The 20,292-nt window shown below is 49.5% G+C and overlaps 1 long non-coding RNA gene across 2 annotated transcripts; it reads right to left on the bottom strand.

The window, feature by feature from the left end:
• Positions 1-1,745: 1,745 nt before the first annotated feature.
• LOC307105510 lies at positions 1,746-9,944 on the bottom strand. 2 transcript variants are annotated; one of them, XR_013814027.1, is made up of 3 exons: positions 9,818-9,944; positions 3,359-3,474; positions 1,746-3,129 (listed from the first exon to the last, which is right to left on the bottom strand). It is a non-coding gene; the product is annotated as an uncharacterized lncRNA (long non-coding RNA). The 2 variants fall into 2 exon arrangements; XR_013814028.1 differs by lacking the exon at positions 9,818-9,944 and adding an exon at positions 9,257-9,294.
• Positions 9,945-20,292: the final 10,348 nt, after the last annotated feature.

Genomic DNA, 20,292 nt, shown 5'->3' on the forward strand with positions numbered 1-20,292 from the left:
CCCAACACTACGGCACAGCTACAATTTTGAGTCTGTTGGAAAAAATGAAAAGTTTCGTGATTTCAGGAGTGAACCACATTTTTCATGAGGTTGTAGATGTGTTTTCAAAGGATCATTGTTTAAAATACCAACCACTTCTTAACTACTTGATACCATCCTTCCCTCTGCCCAAATTCCCCTCCCCTCTCTCTCTCTCTCTCTCTCTCTCTCTCTCACACACACACACACACACACACACACACAGACACACAGTTCTTTGTATCTCTACTGCACTAAGCACTACCTTTCTTTTGCACTTGACCATTTCACCAAGTCCTTTGACAAACACAGCTCTGTCTGTACTTCCCTGTGGCTCAGGTTTCTCAGCCCCGGTCGCAAGTTAAGGAAGTGACTACTGGGGCACAGCTTCACAGAATTGTGCTCACAGGTGATAAGGCACAAACGGGGGGCTGGGGTGGAGGTGTGGTCTTGCCACTGTGGCTAAGATTAGATGAGAGCTTTCCGAGCAAAAGGTCTGAAAATAGGGAGTGACAGCAACTGGAGCACAGGGTGTGGCCTGGGAGGCACCCCAAGTTCCTGAGGGGTCAAGAGCATAGGAGGGTGCCCTGCAGGGGTCATGGTCATGTCGCAGAGCTGTCAGGGATGGAAGGTGGTTTGGGAGTCAAGGGAGAGGACCCTGGCGGGGGACTCCCTCTACTGCCTCCAGATTCATAACCCAGGTCAGTGGGATCAGGGTAAGAGACCTGCAGGCCCATGGGGTACATTGTTCAACCCCAGAGGTCCATGGGGCTCTGAGGCAGACACCCCCACTCCAGCGGGCCAGCTCCCGGCAGCCTCCTGGCCCCTGGCCCTCCTTGCTTCATCCCAGCAGCCTCCCTGCCCTCGTAGTGAACTGACACCCTGCTCTCCACAGTCATCACCCCATTCATTTCTTCAACTAATGTTCACTGAGCACCTACTATGTACCAGGCTCTGTTCTGGGCACTTGGGAAACAAAGGTGTAAAATGGACAAAAACCCCTGCATTTGTGGAGCTCTGGTCTGGTTCCCTGTGCTCTCACTCCTGGCCATTTTTCATGGTTTGTGCTTGGTATTTATATCCTGTCCATATTTCTCAAGGATCTTTCCATCTTATCTATTCTATTTGTATTTTAATCCTCACAACAGGTATTATTATTATTGCTAGAGGCCCAGCACACAAAATCGTGCGGGTAGGGTCCCTAGGCCTAGCCTGCGATCAGGGCCATCTTCTGCCTGTTCGCCAGTCCCCAGGCCGAATGCCGCCTCAATTGCCGGGGCGGGTAGGTTGCTGGCGCACCCCGCAGCTTCCGTCGGTGCTGCAAGCCCCAGCAGCAGCAGTGGTGGCGGCAGTGGCACCTGCCTGAGTGGCCCCGTGTGGGCAGCGCGTTCCATCAGCGGCCGGCCCGGCGCATGTGCATGGAGGTGAAGTCACCGGCGCCTGCTTTCCTGCCAGCCTGAGCCCCGGAGCAACCGGGGATGAGCTGGGGATCCCAACAGCCTGACAGCCAGCCTGGTCCTCCCGCCACCCACCCAGGTTCCCCGTTCACCATCGCTGATCCATCAGAGCCTGTGGGCCAGGGCGGGGAGGAGCGGGGGAGGGACCAAGAGGTGGTCAATGAACCTCATGGCGACTGGTAGAGCAGTCCTTCCGGTCTTACGCTTATGGTCCCTGGCCTTTTATTATAGAGGATTATTGCAAATTCAAACTATTCAGCAGCAGCAAAACGGCTTTCCTGACTTGCATTACCATTCCTCGTGCTGCCTCCCAGAAATTCCTAATCTGAGGGGGCAGACCCCCTCAGAAAACCACAGTCTGATGGAGGAGACCGTTCGCACCCTGAGTCTGCAGGCTGAGGGGGTACAGAGCACAGAAACAGACACACAAGCTGTGTCCCAGCTGGGCCTCCGCCTTCCCTGTGGTCCTGGAGGAGTCACCTCGCTCCCTGCCAGGACTGATGAAGAGACGCCGAGGTGTCTGGGTTTCACCCCGTGACTGGCGAGGGCCAGTGCTGACCATCCTCAGCCCGACTGGGGGAAGCGTCCCGGAGCCGGGGGCAGTGAGGGGGCAGGAGGAGGAGGCAGAGCTTTGCCGCTGTGGGCCCCTGAAGTGTGGGCTCAGCCCTGCCAATCAGCGCTCCACCCCTGAAATAATCAATCCCCAGTTTCCAAATTCATACACAACTGGTCCAGGAACCGGATGCCAGTTTGCGAATTGCCAGGATGTGTTTGTGTGACAGTGAGAGTGCCTCCTCAACTCCCTGTCCCTTCTCTCCATCACGGCCACCATCCAGGCCACTGTGGCCCCTCACCTGGATCCCCACACAACACAGGGCCTAGCATCTAGCCGGGGGGCCACAGGTGTTTGCTGAATGAATGAATGAGCCCCGTTAGCTGGGCTCCCTTCCACCGGGCCATCGCTGCAACCAGCGGCATGTATCCTAAACTCGAACCCGACCCCTTTCTCTCCTGCTGCAGACTCCCCAGGGGCTGCCATTGCTCTTCCCGACCCACCTCTCTCTCCAGCCTCATCCGCCCTCCTCCACCTCGTTCTGGCCACAGTGAAGTTTCTTACGTGAGCCAGGCCTCCCCAAGGCCACGCAGTTTCCTCTGCCAGGGATATGCCCTCCCGTCTCCTGGCCGAGCCCTAAGACCTGTTGGGGTTCAAGGTGGGCATCAGCTCCTCCGGGAAGAGTTCCACAATTACCTGCCTCCATTCCAAATTCCGGAGCCGATGTCCCTCCCCCAGCCCAGAGCACCTCCCACAGGGAGCCTGCCGCTCTGTGCCATTTCCTGCTCCTGTCTCCAGGCCTCACCCCCCGCCCTCCTGGGAGCCCAGAGAGAAAGGGATGTGGCTGCCTCACCTTTGGATCCCCACCTCTGGGCCTGGCATGGAGGGAGGCTCAGCTGTTCCGTGTTTACCCAAAGGAGGTGAATGAACCTGAGGCCTGAGCTCTTGTTGGTAATTCAGTCCCTCTCTCCCCGGGGCAGAGGCCCAATCCACAGGGCTTGTTCCACGAGGGCAAGTTCCAGCAAAGCCGGGTGGATGATCTTAAGGGGCCTTGTCGCAGGCTGCGGTGGCTTGATGAGTCACCTGATTTCGCTAAGTCACCTGGATGTGGTGGGCAGGACAGGGACACACACAGCACACCTTATTTCTCCACACTCCAGAAAGTACCTCTCACACACCCCTTTCGTGTTTCCCCACACCGCTCTGTCCTCACCTCTCACCAGCCCCGCGGCTCCCAGTCCCCTGGGAGGGGGGATTCCCCCCGCCCCCTGCAGTGGCCCCTAGTCTCCATGCTTCCCTCCGGGTACCTGTGCTCGAAGTGGCCACTCACCTCAGCTCCCAGGGGCCAGCTTACAAAGCCCTTTCACATCCATTCCCAGATTACTCCGCAGCCCAGGGAGCCAGGGGCAATATTTTACAGCCCTGTTAAGGGGCTTTTTTCTTTTTCTTTAAAAAATATATATATATATACATATATATATATATATATATATATATATATATATATATATAATTAATATTTCAGAGATGAAGGGAGGGAGAGAGAGATAGAAGCATCAACAATGAGAGAGAATCATTGATCAGCTGCCTCCTGCACGCCCCACACTGGGGATCGAGCCCGCAACCCAGCCAGGCAGGTGCCCTGACCAGGAATTGAACCATGATCTCTTGGTTCATGGGTCGACGCTCTACCACTGAGCCATGCCAGTCGGGCAAGGGGCTTTTTTCAAACAAAGAAACTGGGTGTCGTGGTTGGTTTCTCAGGAGAGGAAGGCCTGAGACCAGAACTGGGGGTGTTTGGAGGGAGTAGCAGAAGGGGGGAGAGAGAGAAAGACGGGCAAAGAGCAGCAGGCAGTTAAGGGGCATGGTTGAGCTAGTCCACTGTGTGCATCTGGGCCCAGTCCTGCTGGCGGTCCCCTAAAGAACCTGCCGCTACAGGCCAGGACTGCCCCTCTGAGGGACAGGACCCTGCGTTTACCCACCAGTTCCCACCTCACTGGTTAGGGACCGCCCCAGGGGCACAATCCCCTCCTTCCTCCCCCCCCCCGGCCCCCGCCCCCGGGCTGCCTGTGACAGACCGTGGCGTCAATGACGACGACAGTATTTCCCATCCCACATTCTGGTCGACAGAGTGACCTGTCAGTCCCTCAGCTAGCGATGGAGTCTGTTCCCCTGTGTGTGGCCGGCCCTGGGACTGTCTGGGGCAACAGAATAATGTGCAAGTGACCTCTGTGCTCCCCGCAGCCGTGCGTCACGAAGGCCTGGCGGCTTCTGCTTTACTGCTCTCGGAGCTGCCAGCCACATGTAGGAAGCCCTTGCTGTGAAGAAGCAAACCAGCCTGGTGCAGGAGCCACGGGAGAGAGGGCGTGCAGCCAGGGCGCCATCCGGGCCGCCGGGCCCAGCCCAGGCCACGGTGAGCGGGCCCAGCCACCCCCACGCTGCAGCCAGGCTCGCTGTCCTTCTAAGCCTCTCCATTCCGTGCTGTTTTGTTAAGCGGCAAGAGAGAATGGAGCACTGGCTGGGCTCGCCCCGACCTCAGCGACCTTCTGCCGGGTTTTGGAGGAAGCTCTGAGGTGGACTAGCAGAGAGGCACCGAGGCACTCGAGCAGCAGCCGGCAGCACGCCTGCACGCGTGGGACTGTCCACGTGGCCACACTGACGTCCGAAGAGGACCGAGGGACTGGACACGGGCGCAAACAGCATTCGCTGCCCTGACACTAAAACTCTCTGGAGAGACAGAGTTGAGACCAAATGCCATCAGGTCTTCTAACTCCTTCCACAAGATCCAAGTTTTTCACCTTCAAGACGTCAAAATCCCTTCGACTCTGGGGTCTCGATCCTCTGCTGTTTAATCAGTGCCTGGGGCGTGCTGCCATCTAGCTACGTGCCTGCATAGCCACGCCTGCCACTGACCAGGACACGCTATGCCCATGATCTCATTTAATCCTCCCACACTGAGGTCAGGGTCATGATCCCCATTGGGAAGCTGAGGCTCAGAGGGGTCATGTAACTTGCCCAAAGTCACGCAGTGAGAAGCGGAGCCTGGGTGCTAACCGAGAACCCAGAGCCTGTACCAGCCTGTGCTATGAGCTACCATACCAGCCTGCGCTATGAAACGGAAAGAGCTGGTGCACCCGCAGCAGCAATGCACACGAGACCTGCAGTGGAGAAACACTGGCTACTTCATTAGCAATGGCGCCGCCAAGGAGAACGGGGCGCTAACACTCAGAAGCCCGACCTCCCTGAGCGGGAGGAGGCTGCAGTTCTGTAGGGCAAAGTCACAACACCGTGGGTCGGGGCTCGGGTGGTGCTGGGAGCTGACTGGTCGGAGGTTAGGTGAGGGTTTGGATCCTTGCTTCAGGTCTGGAGGACAGTTCGGAGGTCTCTTCGGGTCTCTCGGTCCGGTCTCATGGGAAGGTAGCCAGGGGGTCATTCGACCTTGGGGCTCAGAACTGAAACATAACTTAGGTCAAGATGTTATCTTTAGCCCGGCCACTGCGGTTGAGTGGATTGAGGGTCATTCCATGGACCAAGAGGTCCTGGGTTCGATTCCCAGGCAGGGCACATGCTCGGGTTGCAGGCTCGATCACCAATAGGGGCGTGCAGGAGGCAGCTGATTGGTGTTCCTCTCTCTCATTGATGTTTCTCTCTCCCTCTCTCTTTATCTAAAAATCAATAAAAACATATTTAAAAAGATGTTCTCTTTAGCCTGCGGGTGCACAAGCTCTTTCTGTTCGATAGCACAGGCTTGTATGGTAGCTCATCGTACAGGCTGGTACAGGGTCACAATGGTCCTGACATTGTGACCATCAGTCAGGTCCAGGCTACTGTCTTCGGCGGCCTGGGGGATTGCTAATTATCCTGGGGAAAGGCTAGGTCTCTGAGGGGTATACATATTTGCATATTTATATAGAGAGAGATGCTTTCTAGAGCTTGGATTTCAAGCTAAATTTAATCAAAGTCATAAGGACCCTGGGTTTCACTTGCCGGAGCGAGGCTCTCCTGCTCAAGGGCGCAGGCACCACTTGAGCTTTCTGGGCGACTTGGGGCGTGTTCCAGCCACTCCTCATCTGGAAGACCAGTGAGGTGAACCGATAGCCGGATCCCAGCTAATCAGCAGGGCATTCCTGGGCTCCGCCTCTGAAATTCTGATTCAACAGGCCTGGAGCAAAACCCAGAAACACCCAGGTTCGGGGAATACCTGGCTGGGAATCTCGGAACTCGGGTCCCTCTGTGTTTCTGGCATCCCCTGCCAATCCCTCCCCGTGTTTACCTCCAGTTACGGTAAACTTCCTCCTCGTTCGTTCCTTCCTTCACCTGACCCCTGGCCTGCGGAGCTGCTCTGTGTGGGCTGACGTCACACCCTATTCAGTGCAAATGGCCTGTATTTGAGGAGTGTCTCTTAGGGTGCCCAGAACACCTGATGTTGGTGACAGAGGAGGAAGAAACATGAAGAACAATCACCAACGAGGCGATCAGGCCTTCACCTCTGTCTCTCCACCCACAGGGTTCCCACCCTCAGCAGTTCACTTCAGCAGGATGGTTCTGACCCGTGGTTTGGAGCCCGTTTGGACCAGCTCATGAGAGCCAAGGATTAAAGTTTCAGAAATTGTACAAGCCGGTTGCATTAAAAATTAAATTGTATAAACATACAATTAAATTGCATGAAGCACAAAGGTGGTAAATACTCAAAACTCATCATTTCCTAATTACTCTATATGTTACTATTTCCCATGCTTTTGAGGTCATTGTACCTACTTTAAGCATACGATGGAAATATTACACAACGGAATGCCACTACTGTGTTTCTCCCCCCTAACTTCACATTCGGTGACATCATGTTGGTAGCTTAACATCAGCCATGATGGCAGCATTTACACCACAGCAATGGTGAGCCACCACGAGTTAGGCTTCTCTCCTCCCCAGAGAGCCAGATGCTAACCATGGGCCAGAACATCACTGCACTGACCTTCTTCCAGACTGGCTGTGGGCCTGAGTGGGTGGGGGCAGTGAGGTCTGCCCACCTTGGAAAGGAGACACAGTGTCTGGGTTTCAAGGGGAACTTAATTCATGAAGTTTTTACTTGCAAGCTCTCTTGAGCCTCTCAGACCAGTGTTGACTTGGGGTGGGAGCTGACTGTGAGGGGAATAAGTGTGCCGGTTACACAGGTACCTGCCCACGTGTGTCCATGGAAGCTCTTGTGTCGTTCTCCAAAGTGGAGGCAGAGGGGGACCACAGGCTTGTGTGGAAGGCATTTCTGCCTTCAGCTGGAGTTCTCGGGCCGCCCAAAGCCTCGCCCACTCTGCCCAGCCACACTGTGGCTTCAGCTAGGCCCCACCCCCTGGGTGTTCTTACAACCAAAGGGGAGACCTCTTGGCAAACACAGTCTGGTAACTGGATTAGGGTGACTGGGTGGGTTGGGAATCCAGACTAAGGCTGCAAGGATCAAATTTCTGAGCAAAACACCTGCTGACACACAGGCTCCTTTGCCTGACGTGAGCCAACACGGGAGGGAGGCTAAGGCCTTCCAGAATTTCCCCACCCCCAGCGCAGGAGAGGAGGCGACTCCACTCGGGATGTCCATGGCCTGAGCCAGAAGTGATGCTAGAGAGGTCCAGCGTCCCTCCGCCCCACCCCAGCATCCTCCCGAAGCTGTCTGCAGTGAGTCAGCCACAGTAGGCGCCCCCCCCCCCCCCCGCCACCACCGCCTCCAGGACAGGCATTGTCCTGCAGACCACCGGGATGCTCTGGGCTCGAGAGCCGCTGGGCATGCTGACCTCTAGCAAACACAACTTTATTGACCGCTTGCCTGTGACAGGTTCTGTGCTGGGTGCATTACAAGGGCAAAGTGTTTCTCTTTGTTCATTTTCTTCCACTCTCATCCTCTATGTGTGTGTTCGAAGCAGGAGGTGGAAGGAGAGGTCGCGTAGGGTTGGCCCTGGGGATCCTTAACGACACACATAGAACTGCAGTGTTAGTCCAGGTTCTCCAAGAAGCAGATGCCATGGCCGGATTCAGCCAGAAAAGATTGTATTAGGGGAAGCAGCTGGGAGAGGGTGGGAGCGCCATCTGACCGCGATGCAAGTCCGATCCTGGGTGATGGGGCAGGTAGGTGTGTGCGTGTGTGAATGTGAGCAGCATTAGGCCAGAGAGAGGGGGGGAGGGACCGAGGGAAACAGAGGCTCAGAAAGACGCAGACTGAGAGAAATCTAATCTAATAATAGACAAATATGCAAATTGACCGCACCTTCGCTACACACAAGCCACGCCCACCAGCCAAGCCACGCCCACCAACCAATCAGGATGGATATGCAAATTATCCAAACAAAGATGGCGGCTAATTTGCATATCGCGACAGTGTAGAAAGAAGCCAAGAGCTGCAGAATGGAGCAAAGCTGCAGAGAAGCAAGCAAGCCGGGGGGAGGAGAAGGGAGGAGCGGAGGCGGGGCCGGGGGAGAAGGAAGTTGAGCAGGCGGGGCCGGGGAGAAGGGGCGGGGCCGGAGGAGAAGGGAGGAGCGGAGGCGGGGCCGGGGGAGAAGGAAGGAGAGCGGGCTGGCGGAGAAGTTAGAAAAGCAGGGGGGCTGGTGGAGATCGCGGGGGCGGGGGACAAGGGAGGAGAGCAGGCAGGGTGGGGTAGAGTGCAGCAGGAAACTCTATTGCAGGATTTTTCCTGCAACGGGAACGCTAGTAGAAGAATAAACACCAGAGAAGACACCTTTCTGGCCCCAGGCCGCTCTCTGCAAGGAGATGCTGGTCTCACCTCTGGATTTCCTTGAGGTAACCTGCTGAATCCTAGCCACAAACTCTGCTTTCCTTGAGCTAAAGTGGTCCCTGATTCTTACCATGGAAAGAGCCCTCACAGTAGCATCCCCAATTCTCAACCCCAAGACATTAGTTCATGAGGAGTCATTTCTTCGTGCCCCTCGACTGGGTGACCGGGTGCTACACGGTCCTAGAAAGACCTTCTTAGCAGCCCCCACCCCACCCCTCAAGGTTTGTTCTGCTTTTTTCTTCTCTACCTGGCAGGCGACTTGCCGTTAGTGGCTGCTGGCTTGTTCTCCAGATGGTTCATGGGTGTCTGCCCCGTCTCCCCAGTGAGCAGGTAGGGTACGCCTGTGCTTGGGCTGCCTCAAATTCCGACTCGGCCCTCTCACAGCTAAAAACCTTGGCAAGTCACGTAGCCTGTCTGGCCCTGTCTCTTCGTAAGAAAAGCGAAGACCATACGTACCTGAAAGGTTAGCATGTCAGGTGCACGGCGTTACTCCGTGTAACTAACTATTCCTAGGAATAACGGGTACATTATTGTCATTCCTTTCATGCTAGGAAACGCTGAGCCATGACTCACTGACGTTCCAGGGATGTGAACTGTGACTGGATGGCGGTTATTTTCCATGACAACTGTCAGACTGACGATGTAGGGCCCTCCCTCTACTGCCCCTCGGGAAGACATTAGGTAGCGATATGCCTGGGATTTACCTGATTAGGCCGATTCTTTACATTCACTGGTGCTTTCCAGTCCTTTGTCTCCCTTAATCCTCCCAACCACCTAGTGAAAGGAGAAATGTGGTTCCTGTTTCCGTGTGAAAATCTGGCAGGCTGACTGACTTGCCAGGTTCATGGAGGATTCCATGCCAACTTCAGACCCCCAAGATCTCATCCCACTTCCGGGCCCCACGGGAGCCAGCCATTCCAAGAAACCCAGCTTGGCTCATCTCCAAAGATCCCTCCTAACTGGCAGTACACCCTCCTTCCAAGGTCTTTCTGAGCTCCCCAGTACCCCAAAACCTACCTCCCAACTCGGAGCCAACTGTTACAGCCGCAGGGAACTTATTCCTTCCAGGAGAATCTATTGAGCACGTTTCATGAAGCAAGTACAGGTTAGCCATTGAATATTAGTGATAATCTAAGGATGGCTGCAGATTAGACTCACTGGGGCATCTTCAGAGTGTGCCACCCAGATCCTAAAGCAACCAATGAAATCAGAATCTCAGCAGAAAGGGGTGGGAGAGGGGAGGGGGGCCAGTTATCAGAATGCCGGTTAGAAACTCCCTAGATGATTTAATGTTCTCTTAGGGTTGAGAGCCTCCAAGCTAGTTGAAAACATAGCTCCCCTCATGTTACTGAGGAAGAAGCTGAGGCCTGTAGAGGGGCAGTGCCTTGTGCAAAGTCACTTGCTGAATATCTGCTGAAAGCACCATGGGTGAATGTGGAGTGGGAGCGAGGGAAAGGTGGTGGTGTAGTAGAGGCGTTTCAGATGCTTTCCCTACCCACAGTCCTTCCTGAAGATAGACCAGCCTTCCTAGGTAGTAGTCTTTGAACCATGTGATCCACCTTGGCAAAACTGATTGGACCAGAAGAGGAAACCTGAACCACGACAGACCAATGAGATGACACACTAAAAGGCATTTAAATTAAGCTATTGAGAGAGTGGGCCGTAAGCTGTGGGGAGCTGAGCCTGGAGGGCAGGGAGGCGTGGGAGTGGTGGCAGGCATCAGGGATCATGTGTGAGGCAGTGGGTAGGGAGAGGAAGAAGGTGTGCAGAGAGAAGTAGGAGGATAAAGCAGATACATAGCGAGAGAGCCAGTGACAAGGGACTAGCCAGGCTTTGGTGCCCCTGGAAGCTGTATCCTTACATTGACCCTCACCTTTTAGAACTAGTAGGCTCCTTGACACTCAAAAGGCCTTGGCCATGGGAACAGCCCATGCAAAAGCCTATAGCCACCAAAGACCTTAATGTGTCCCCCACTTTGCCCCTGACCCCCAATAGTGTCCCACTGAAGAACTGAGTTTCCTGTCATGCAAAGTGCTCAGGCGAAGGGTCACTGTCCACCTCCTGGAGAGGTTGGCAAGTTGACCTCATAGGTCCTGCTCAACCACATGATTCTGAATTTCCACAATGGGCAGGCAGAGAGGTATTTTTAAAATATATATTTCATTGATTTTTTACAGAGAGGAAGGGAGAGGGATAGAGAGTTAGAAACATCAATGAGAGAGAAACATCCATCAGCTGCCTCCTGCACACCCCCTACTGGGGATGTGCACGCAACCAAGGTACATGCCCTTGACTGGAATCAAACCTGGGACCCTTCAGTCCGCAGGCCGACGCTCTATCCACTGAGCCAAACCGGTTAGGGCCAGAGGGGTATTTTAAGATTGCTTTTGTCTCCTTCTCAGCGCTCAGTGCCCCATGTTTGACACCTGGTCCCTGGCAAGGAAGCCTGTACCCCTGGGGATGGGAGTGGGGCGCACAGTAAACAAAGAACACAAGAAAGTTCCTCTGTCCCGCCCCACACATCAGCACACACATCCCCACATGGAAGAATGGCAGGGGTGCAGGAACAATGGGAACCTATGAGTCATGGGGTAGGCAGGATAACCTTTCTCCAAAAAAGCTCCCTCTAGCCTTGTCCGGAGGAGCTTACGTAGGCAGCTGACAGGCAGTGACACTTGAAATGACTCTCAATTCTGGGCAATCACTTGCCCTGACCTGGATGACCTGGGTTTTCTTTTTATCTTTTATTCAACTTTTATTTTTAGCAAAGCGGTAGATACATAAATACTTTTTAAAAGTCAAATGATACTACACATACGGTAACGGAAAACAGCAGTTGTTCGCCTCAGCCTTCGCCATCACCAACCCCCAGGGGCAACTTCTTTTAGACTTTCCAGCTATTTCTTCTTACCTTTTCCTCCACTTCTCTAAATAACACATCTATTTGTATCCCATTATTATTTTTATTTTATTTTAGTTAGTTCGTGTAGATTATCTTCCTCCTTCAAAATATGAGGACTGGCTCCATTCCACCCCCAACCCACATACTTCTTTTTCTATCCTCCCAATGTAGTTAGATCTCAATTTATGGTCAGATTTCAATTTGGTGTTTATATTAATTATGACTGAGTAAATATCACATGATGTACTTGGGTTACACTTTCTTTCTGGCATGACATTTTGTTTTCCATGTTTTTTATTTGCTTAGTTAGTTTTGTATGTTTTTATCACTAATCCTCAAACTCCCTGCTATGATTGTAAAACTCCTCTAGAGGAGTAATCTATCAGTCCCATTTGTCTTTCCTTGGGGAATTTGATTTTACTGCTTCTGGCTGGATGGCTACTGTCCAGTCCTGCTCATAGCTAGCATCCTACAGTGTCCCTTCACCATTCATTTTGGGAATTCCCTTTGCCTTTTTCCTACATTGGAGTCCCTGTTTTTTCAGTCCAATGCCTTCTGTCTTTCTTCATTTACTTCTTTGTTTGATGGAGCACTTCCTCCAATATCTTTCTGATAAATGATGTAAGGGAAATAAAATTTTTGAGACCCTGTATGTCTAAAAATACCTTTTTTTTTTCTTACCTTCAAGCTTGATTGATAGTTTGGCTGGGTATCTAATTCTAGGTTGGAAATGTTTTACTTCAGAATTTTGAGCATTTTCCCCCCTTTGTCTTCAGCTTCCTGTGTGGCTATGGAAAAGTTCAGTGACATTCTGATTTTTGGGCCTTTCTATGTGACCTGCTCCTCTCTTTCTCTCTTTCCCTCTCTCTCTCTCTGGAAAGTTTTTACAATCTCTTTCTTTCCCAGTGCATTGGTTAGTGTAATTTTTTTATTCAGAGCTCTCCAATCTAGAAGCTCATGACCTTTACCTTCCCGTTTGTGCTCATTGTGTTCTATCTTATTGAGCTGCACCTCTTGGATTGATTCTCTGATTTTCTAAAATTTTTACTTCTTACCCTACTTTCAAGAGAATTTTCTAAACTATCTTTCAACCTTCCTATTGTTCAAAAAATTCCTCTATTTATCTTTATTTTGTTTCTTTTTCTTCCTAGTTTTTATTAAGAGAATAGCAAATATACAGAAAAGTTGAAAATAAAATAGTATACTTAAAATCCTTTCCCCACCATCTAAGTCAGTGCTGTTCACTAAAAATAGAATGTGATCCACAATGTAATTTTAAGCTTTCTAGCAATCACATTAAAAAGTTAAAAGGAAACAGGTGAAATTAACTTTCATATTTTATTTATTTCAAAATACAATTTCTATAGTCAATCAAAATAAAAATTAATAAGATATTTTATATTTCTTTTTTTTTACTGTCATTGAAATCCAGTGTGTATTTTATATTCATAGCATGTCTCAATTCAGGTGGTTTAAAGTTAATAGTAGCCACAAGTGACTGGTAGCCACTGTATGAGATTGTGCAGAACTAGATTGAACAATGTCATTATATATCTATCTATTAACTGCCTGTATATTTTGGCAGAATCATTTGAAAGAAATCCATAGGTTACATTATACTTGATTTTGGAATATGATAGCCTATAGATCCTAAAATTAAGGATACTCTGCTACATAATCACACCACCATTATCACACCTAAAAAATTTACAATAATTTCATAATATCTTTACTATCCTGTCCATACTCAAATTGTCTCAATTGCAACCAAATTTTCTTTTATAGCTGATCTATTTGAATCAGGATCCTATTTAGTTTCATTTGGTTGTTAGGTCTTCTTAGTCTTTTTTAAATCTATAGTAGTTTTCCTATCTCTTTTTAAAAATCTTTATTGTTGAGTCCTGGCTGGTTGGCCTGCAGACCAGAGGGTCCCGGGTTCAATTCTGGCCAAGAGCACAAGCCCCGGTTGCAGGCTCCATCCCCAGTAAAGGGTGTGCAAGAGGCAGCTGATTGATGATTCTCTCTCATCATTGATGTTTCTCTTTCTCTCTCTCACTCTCTCTCTCCCTCTCCCTTCCTCTTTGAAATCAATAAAAATATTTCTTAAAAAAATCTTTATTGTTGAGAGTATTACAGATGTCCCTCATTTTTCCCCCTCTTCCCCTCCACCCTGTTCCCACTCCACTCCAGGCCTTCACCACCCTATTGTCTGTGTCCATAGGTAATGCATGTATGCATATAAGATCTTTAGTTAATCTCTCCCTGCCCGCCCCCCCCCTTCCTCTGAGGTTCCTCAGTCTATCCATGTTTCTATGCCTCTGGTTCTATTTTATTCATCAGTTTATTTTGTTCATTAGATTCTTGGTTCTTCTATTTTGATTTTTAGATTCAATTGTTGATAGCTATGTTTTTATTGCCATTTTACTGTTCATATTCTTCATCCTTCTCCTTCTCCTTCTTCTTGCTCTTCTTAAAGAATACTCTTCAACATTTCATGCAATTCTGGTTTGGTAGTGATGAACTCCTTTTGCTTTTTCTTGTCTGAAGCTTTTTATCTGCCCTTCAATTCTAAATGACAGCTTTTTGCTGGGTAGAGTAATCTTGGGTATAGGTTCTTGCTATTCATCACTTAGAGTATTTCTTGCCACTCCCTTCTGGTCTGAAAAGTTTCTGTTGAGAAATCAACTGATAATCATATGGGCACTTCCTTGTAGGTAACTAACTGCTTTTCTCTTGTTGCTTTTAAGATTCTCTCTTTGTCTTTAACCTTTGGCATTTTAATAATGATGTGTCTTGGTGTGGGCCTCTTTGGGTTCCTCTTATTTGGGAGTCTCTGAGCTTCCTGGACTTGTAAGTTTATTTCTTTCACCAGGTAAGGGAAGTTTTCTGTCATTATTTCTTCAAATACTTTTAAAATATCTTGCTCTCTCTCTTCTCCTTCTAGCACCCCCATAATGTGAAAGTTGGTACACTTGATGTTGTCCCAGAGGCTCCTTACACTTTCTTCATACTTTTGGATTCTTTCTTCTTTTTGCTCTTCTGATTAGGTGTTTTTTCTTCCTCATATTTCAAATTGTTGACTTCATTCTCAGAATCCTCTACTCTATTGTTGAATCCTTATAAATTATTCTTTATTAGTGCTATGTCATTCTTCATTGTTACTATGTCTTTTCTCATGCTGTTGAGCATCTTTGCCATCATTATTCTGAATTCTACATCTGATAAATTTCTTATCTCCATTTCATTTAGCACTTCTTCTGGAGAATTCTCTTGTTCTTAGTTTTGGACTTTTTTTTTTATCTCCCCATTTTGGCTACCTGTTTGTGTTTGTGTTTCTGTATTAGTTAGGTCTTCTACACCTCCCAATCTCTAGTGCTGGACAATGTCAGACACTGTTTTTGACTAGCCATAAGTACTCTATTTGGAGCTATCAGAAATCCACAGCTTATGACTCCCTCTTCTGGGGCTGGGTGCCTTTGGAAAGGACCAAAAATGCACTCCAAGGTCTGCTTTTCCTACCCCAGGCCCTGAATTAGATCAGACAAAGACTCAAAGCCTCCAGAGACCTGCCTCTACCAGTAGTCTGATTGTATTCAGACTTGATTAGCCTCAGGCTATCAACCACAGGGTGGGGCAAGCGGTTTTCCAATAGGGTGGGGCAACTGCTTTACCCCCCCAAGCAAAAACTGCTTGGATATCAAAGGTTTGCTTGAGAGAAATGTCTTCCATAGTGTGAGTGAATGACTCAGCACAGTAAAACCAGGATGTCTGCCTTCCATGGTCTAATCCCAGAACTCCCAACCCTGGCTTCTGCTCCCATAGCTCCAGTCCACTCTGCCCTCCCTCTGCCAGAGCCCAAGGTGAGTGTCTGCACACGAAATTTTGTGCATTGGCCCTTTAAGAGGCCTGCATTTCCAGCCATCGCTCCCTAGCAGACAGCAACCCTGCTGCTTTTCACAGCCAAATGTTATATGGGCACCTTTCTCAGTTCTGGTGCTCTCTGCTGGAGGGGCCCAGCTTGGGAATTAGATCCCAGAGTTCGCAGTGGGAATCCCCTGCAGCTGAGATATCTCTCCAGAACTTCAGCTGATGTCTGTGGGAGTCCAGCTGGCCCTTTCAAGTCTCCCCACTTCCTACCAGTCTCTATGCAGTCTCCACTTTCCGTCTTTGGTTATCAGAGTTATCCCCAGCTAGTTGATTTTTCAAGATAGTTTTTCTATATTTTAGTTGTAATTCCAGTTTGGTCCTGGGAACATGTCTGTGAGCTTCCATTTACTCTGCCGCCATTTTGGAATCCCAAATTTTTTCTCCCAGCTGTTGGGTGTGTGTGTGTGTTGTTGTTGTTTGTTTGTTTTTCAATAGACATTTCAGAGAGGAAGGGAGAGGGAGAGAGAGATTGAAACATCAATGATGAGAGAGAATCATTGATTGGCTGCCTCCTGCATGCCACCCACTGGGGATTGAGCCCACAACCTGGGCACATGCCCTGACTGGGAATTGAACCCTGAACTCCTGGTTCATAGGTCAATGCTCAACCACTGAGCCACACTGGCTGGGCTGTTATTTATGACCTTTAAAAATATATATATTTTAATTGATTTCAGAGAGGAAAGGAGAGGGAGAGATAGAAACATCAATGATGAGAGAGAATCATTGATTGGCTGCCTCCTGCACACCCATATTGGGGATGGAGCCCGCAACCCAGGCATGTGCACTGAGCGGGAATTGAACTATGACCTCCTGGTTCATAGGCCTATGTTCAACCACTGAGCCAAATTGGCTGAGCTCTCCCAACTGGTTTTTACAGCCCAATGTTATGGGGACTTCTCTTCACAGCTTTGGAATCCTGGATTGATGTGGGGCTGGGACCCCCTTCATCTCACAAGAGGCCTTGGAGATATCCCTCATGATTAAAAAGCACCACACAGAGGTGCCAGCCCAGCCCGTTCCATGCCTCCATCCCTCCTACAAGTCTCCATGAGCTTTCGTCTTTACTTCTGTAGTTGTAAGACTTCCATTCAGCCAGATTTCAGGTGGTTCTGAATGATGGTTGCTCTGTATTTTAGGTGTAATTTTGATGTGGTTGTGGGTGAGTACCCGTGTTTACCTAAGCCACCATCTTGGTTCTCCATTTTCCTATCTTTTTATTTCTCCTACAACATTAACACTTTATGGGTCTAGGTAAGTTGTCTTGTAGAATATTCTACATTCTGTATTTGTCTAGTTGCTTCCTCATGATGTCATTTAATTCATTCTACTCCCTGTATTTACTGGAGACTGGAAGTTAGATCGTGGGTACATTCCAGTTATTTTTTTTTTTTGCAAGATTACTATATAGGTTATTATATTTTTAATTTTCAAGAGCTATTTTTTTAATTCTATGAACATTAGTTTTCATAGCATCCTATTCTTGTTTCAAAGGTTGTGGTATTTTTTTTTCTTTCTGAGAATATTAATTATTTCAAAGAAACATAAAGAATCTTGCTTTCTGCCTCATCTCCAAATTATGTTTTTGTTTGCACATTTTGGTTTCTCTTTTTCATAGAGATGCCTCTCTTCAAATGCCCAGTGATGCTCAGTTGTCTATTCATATTTAAGACTGAGGCTCTGGTTATATGAGCAGGGCTTGTGCCTATTGGACTTGGTGGCAAGCTGACTTTTTAAATTGAGAAACCCCTAAATGTCAGTCTTTGTAGGACCATTCTTTTTTTAATCCTCATCTGAGGATATTTTTCTATTGATTTTTAGGGAGAGTGGAAGAGAGAGATAAAGACAGAGAGAAATATCGATGTGAGAGAAGCACATGAACTGGTTGTCTCCTACAAGAGCCCCGACCAGGGCCCAGGCTGGGAGGAGCCTGCAACTGAGGTATGTGCCCTTGACCAGAATCGAACCCAGGACCCTACAATCTGCAGGCTGACACTCTATCCACTGAGCCAAACCGGCTAGGATAGGACTGTTCTTTTTTAAAAAGATGTGTGTGTGTTTTTAAACTTCAGAAAAGAAGGGAGAGGGAGAAATAGAAACTTCTATGATGACAGAGAATCGTTGATTGCTGCCTCCTGCACGCCCCCTACTGGGGATCAAGCCTGTGACCCAGGTATGTGCCCTGACTTGGAATTGAACTGTGACCTCCTGGTTCATAGGTCGGTGCTCAACCACTGAGCCACACCAGCTGGGTTGTAGGACTGTTCTTTTGGGCCAGTTTCCCTAGAGAGAATCCTAAGAATTTGCTGGGGGATATAAACCTGTTTTCAATGTTCTGATGTGAGTGTGGATGAGCCCAGGGAAACATCATTTGATTCAGACTTGCACTTGGTTCCCTGTCTCAGCTTGGTTCCCTCTGCTGCTAAGCCAGTCCATTTTCTGCTAAGGTGGGGAAAGCAAACCGGCTAGGGCAGGACTGTTTTTTAAATATTTTTTTTATTAACTTCAGGGAAGAAGGGAGAGGGAGAGATAGAAACATCAATAATGACAGAGAATCATTGATTGTAAGAAGTGGGGGAGGACCTGGGCGATTGCTGCCTTTACCCACCCACCTTCAACCAGTCCTCCTCAGCCTCACCCTGCACCCCCCTTTTCAAAGGGAACTGGCCTTTCTTCTTTCTTTCTTTCTTTCTTTCTTTCTTTCTTTCTTTCTTTCTTTATTTATTTTTTTGGGGGGGGAACTGGCCTTTCTAAGTGCACCAACAGCTCAAAGCAACCTGCTTCTTATTGCTGTCTGCTCAGCCTCCCACCCCTCCCCCACCCTCTCGCGGCAGTTAAGGCGCCGCTTCTGCCAAACTACGTAACTATCCACTCCTTACCACCTTCCGGAATTTTGCTGACTATTCTACAACGTATCTCTTCTTTCCTGTGGGCTATGCCTTATCACGATCATCTCAGTGGGGTTTTAGGAGAGAAAAGATAAAAATGGTCAGTGCTCTGTGCCTTATCTTCAGCAATGACCCATTCTCTGGAGACGAAAATTGAGGCTTAGAGAAAGTCCCACATTCAAATTCCCATCTCACTAAGAGCATCATGGCCAGAGACCTGGGAGGAGCTTGATCCCTGAAAACTCTGCTCTGCGGCCTGGCTTCTTGGGAGTGGGGTGCCAGGACCTCGATTTTGACCACACGCTGGAGTTCTGAGATGGTCACTGTGCTCCACGCCAGCTCCTGTGCGGTCCCCTTAAATCTCCAGACTCCAGTGCAGTCGCTGGGGCCTAACTACCTGCTTGCCTGCCCCAGCCACCCAGGGCCTGGCCTTCACTCTGTCTCTGAACCTGCTTCTCGCTTTCGCTCCTTTTATTTCTTTTCTCTTTTATCTCATTTTCTCTCAATATCTCTCCTTTCTTCTTTTCTCTTTCCATCTGTTTCTCTCTGCTTCCCCCTCCACCCTCCACCCTCCATTCTCTCTCCCTCTTTTCCTCTCTCCCTCTCTACCCATCCCTATATTCCTCCTTTGGTAAATCAGGACATTTTCAATCTATACCAGTGGTTTTCAACCAGGGTTGATTGCCCACCCCCCCCCCCCCCCCATCCCAGGAAACATCTGGCAACTGGAGAGGGGGTTGGAGCTACTGATACCTATTGGGTAGAGGCCAGGGATGCTGCTAAACATCCTACAATGCACGATCTGACCCCAAATGCCAATGGTGCCAAGGTTGAGAAACCCTGATCTCCTGCAACCCCCACTCCACACACACGGTCTCTGTCCGAGAAAATAAGAGTGGAAGGCAAAGGCCCAGAGAGGGAGCCACTGCCAGCAGCTGGCTGGGGTGAGGAGCCCAGACAGTGGGCGGGATGCAGCCTCCGGAGTCTTGCTGGTGTTGGTTTTGGCCTTCTCAGGGTCAGACAATCTGGTGGGAAAGGACTCCTTAGCCATTCCAACTGCTGCTGCCAGCTGTTTACCTGGCTGTGGGACCACCCATGGTCCTGGCTTAGGAGCAGGTAATGAAAACACAGCTTCCCACTGCCCACGCAGACTGGCCTCTCCCGCCAATGTGAGGGCAGAAGGAGTACCTGTGACAAGGAGTGTGAGCAGTGGAAACCTAGCTCTTTCCCAGTCTGTCCCACTAGCCTTCCAGAAACTCTCCCAGAACTCAGCATGGGATGTGATGGGGCCCAGGCAAGGGCCGGCTCGCCTTCCATGACTGTAACCCTACACTACCAACGCCTCCACAGGCTGCGTTGACTTCCTGAAGTCGATGAGAATAGGGGTGAATTGTGGGGCAGAATGGAGCCCAACCCTGATGAACTCAGTGAAGCAGGCCAGGAGTTCAAGGCCAAGAGGAGAATCCTGGAGAGACCTGGCTGGGTGCCCTGGCTCCAACTCTACCTTCAGACTATGAATCATTCCCTGTGGTCCCCCAATATTCATTCTCCCATTTCTTACATAGCAATAGAATTTTTAGCTGGGCACATGGCAGCCCAGCAAAAGACTACATATACCAGATTCTCTTGCAGCTAGCAGTGGCCACATGACTAAGTTCTGGCCAATGATACAGGAAGAGCAGTGATAGGTAGAACAAATATTTTGATCATGTCTTTAAAAGGAAGGAGGGTGAAAATGTGATGGCAGGGGCTGGAGCATCCCTTTTGGACCATGT

The sequence above is a fragment of the Cnephaeus nilssonii genome (assembly GCF_951640355.1).
Source record: "Cnephaeus nilssonii genome assembly, chromosome: 9".
Taxonomy (NCBI): Eukaryota; Metazoa; Chordata; class Mammalia; order Chiroptera; family Vespertilionidae; genus Cnephaeus; species Cnephaeus nilssonii.